This window comes from Copadichromis virginalis, linkage group LG6 (assembly GCF_057382275.1).
Source record: "Copadichromis virginalis isolate Kocher_CV1m ecotype Utaka linkage group LG6, C_Virginalis_male_GT1.1, whole genome shotgun sequence".
Taxonomy (NCBI): Eukaryota; Metazoa; Chordata; class Actinopteri; order Cichliformes; family Cichlidae; genus Copadichromis; species Copadichromis virginalis.
The window spans coordinates 37,366,418-37,369,613 of NC_140623.1; the positions used below are offsets into that span (position 1 = coordinate 37,366,418).

At 38.1% G+C, this 3,196-nt stretch overlaps 1 long non-coding RNA gene across 1 annotated transcript; it reads right to left on the reverse strand.

The window, feature by feature from the left end:
- Positions 1-238: 238 nt before the first annotated feature.
- LOC146708416 (uncharacterized) lies at positions 239-2,145 on the reverse strand. Its single transcript, XR_014921107.1, has 3 exons — positions 1,835-2,145; positions 1,547-1,633; positions 239-849 (listed from the first exon to the last, which is right to left on the reverse strand). It is a non-coding gene; the product is annotated as an uncharacterized LOC146708416 (long non-coding RNA).
- Positions 2,146-3,196: the final 1,051 nt, after the last annotated feature.

Here is a 3,196-nt window from a genome sequence, read left to right on the forward strand (position 1 = left end):
TGTTTTGAGTAAGTGTGCAGAATTGGTTACCCTGTTACCACAATTTCTGGTTAAGGGAGACCCTCAATATTTGCCTATCAATCAGCATCTGTTGGTAACAGAGATGGGTAGTAACTGTAATCCGATTACTTTTTTCAAGTAACTAGTAGAGATGGACAGAGGCGGAGCCAGACATTTGAAACACCCGGGGCTTAGCCCAAAAGGATAGTATGCATGTGGGATTTTTTTTCCCTTGGGGGGGGGGGGGGTAGAAATGACTGAAAGATTAATTGGCTCTGTTTTGAGTTTTGTTCAAAAAAGAATGACTTCATATAGGGAAAAATATATATCACATGTGCAGAACACCTTAAACTAGTTTTTTAATTAAGCAGCAAGGCAGAACAAAATCAGGGCTGTATCAAGACACGAGGACTAAACCCCAATTCAACCAGACCAAGAACTGATCCAGAATTAAAACAGGACTACAACAGTTCAAAATCAGCACTACTTGGGACTTAACCAAGACAGAACCAGAATCAGAACTAGATGATAGTAGCACTAAAAATCATCATAGACCTGCACTACATTTATTTTTTAATTTTACCAAAGTACAATATTTAGATTGAGAAAGGTTTATATAATTATTTAGCCTTGTTGTGCAAACAAGCCTTCATAACTTAATAAATATAGAATTTGAAAAATAACAAACCTAAAAAGAAACACTAGGTATGAGATACATGAGTACCTATGATACGGTGATACTTTTGGTAAACAACCATTTGACTAACATGTGTGTCTCACCTGCTCTTGTTCATCTCTGTTCTGTCCTCATTCTCCATCTCCCTCTCTGTTCCTCTCTCCCTCTTTGTGCTGACAATCATCAAATATACAGATATTTACAAACTCTTCAGATAAAAACACAAACACTTTTTAATTGTAACATCAAATCAGACTAAATGTTTATTTTTTTAGATTGATAAATATAAAAAACATATTTGTTAACTTTAAGAGTAAAGAGAGAAATCGTCTGTATTTCTTAATTGCAAATGGCACCAAATTGTATTCAAAATTGAGCCACACTTATGGAGCTCCACAGTTCTTTTCCTGGTGTTTTGGTTGACATCTCTTGATTTTCCCATGTCACAGAAACAGGCTCTGTGTTTTGCCTTATATGCATCCACAGCTGTGCCACCTGTTTACTCACATGGACTCTACTAACCTATCAGAAGCTTCTTCAGCTCAGAATGGAATCGTCTGGAGTTTTCTTATTAATTAACAATAAACTTAGTGTACATGTACTCCTAAATTTGATGAAAGTGATAAAAAACAGAAAGCTGTCTCTCTTTATTGTGACATTTAACTAATTCAAAAGATATTTCAATATTTATCTAAAACAAAAGTTTACTCTAAATTGATGTTGTGCAGTAAAAATGTTTTATGTTTTCTCCCTAAAGTGTAAATATCTGGTTACAAATGTGAATATCCTGCTGTGTACTGAAATTCCTCTTGTTTTGCATACAAATATACTGAACAACATACAAAGCATAATATATAAAATAACATTTACCTGAGTTTTTCTTTGAAAGAACCCTCTAATGTCCATTCTTATATTTCAGTACATAACTGAAACCGATTTAGTCGGGGAGGGTAAGAACTGAAAATATGAAATAAACACACGTAAGCTAAGAATCTCTAAAAAAAATAGCATTTGTTCGGCTTTTCATTTCGCCATTTGTTGATTCACTTGAAGAGCAAGTAACGTAATATTGGTCAAGTGATCAGTTTGATATCAATCTTTCGTGATGCACCGTCATATTTACATTATTTGTACGGTACGAATGATTTGCTTTGGTACCTGGTCAAACTTAAGCTCTCCTTAGTATGGCTGGCTCCGTCTCTCCAACAGCGCACTGACGGGCAGCAGCTGCCCCGCCCCCTCGCTCAGTCGCTTAGTGCCTGAGCTTGGATCATACCAATATCAGGGGGGGATTCACGCACAGTCGTAAATTCCCACAGTGTGCACTATGTGCTTCGAATATTGTGTGTACTTTTTGTTTTATACAGTTGTCAGCCAGGCATCTAACTATGAAAAAATTGCACTCCAAAATACCCCGGGCTTCTGACAAAACAACCCGGGCTTAAGCCCAGTAAGCCACCCCCACGCTCCGCCCCTGGAGATGGACCGATCCGATATTACGTATCGGTATCGGTCCGATACTGACCTAAATGACTGGATCGGATATCGGAGAAAAATAAAAAATGTAATGCGATCCATTAAATATCACGAAAGCACCTCACAAAACTTGCAACACGCCGTAACTCACCTCAGAACGTTAGCATGTCGGAGCAGTATGCATCAGGTGATAGAGCGGCTGTGGCATGCGGGACCTGTGGTCTGGATAGCATTTGGAGCTTCGCTAGCAACCTGGCATTTCATCTCCGACAAAGTTATCCCCGAGAGAAGTAAAGCAAGTGTGTAAGTCCATCTCTGAATGTTTGTAAAGCATTCCTGCGTTAAGCTTAAGGAGCGACTGCCTCTCGCTCTCCGGCTGCTACTTCAATCGTGAAACTGCTTAAATGATCAGCTGATCGGCTTTTCTGTCGCGAGTCCGTCTTTGTTTTTGGCCCACTTTGCACCAGAAAGAGGAAACCAGCGGCTGAACAACAGCAGCACGTTTAAGCTTGATAAGCTGTTGTTAGAATTTATTTAATATTACTTTCTACACCAGGATCTTTTTCTACTAGCTGACGCTGGTAACTGTGCAGGGGCGGATCTAGCAAAGTTTAGCCAGGGGGCCGATAGGGCATTAACAGGGAAAAGGGGGCACAAAGACATACTTTTCTTTCTTATTCTCATTTAAAATGTCTAGCTTTTAATAAATAATTATCTGACACACAAAGTTTTAATTTGATGTAAAATGAATAGAAGTCAATTACTGTATATAGTGACTATTAAGTCTAATATATATACCCTAGTAAGCTATAGTACTTTTTCCTTTGGGAAGGTACCATCTGTGCAGTCTGCAATTTTGTTGAAGAAAGATGTTGAATCTATTTAATATTTCTTGAAAAATAATTGATTTCTGTGCATTTTTTTTCACACTGCATCAAATTAAGGTTGATTACGTCGATTAAGCATCATGAGGTGGCGCGTGAGGGGTGGTTCCCTATTTTTTATTTATTTATTTTTGTTGTTGCTGGGAGTTGGAACCCTATT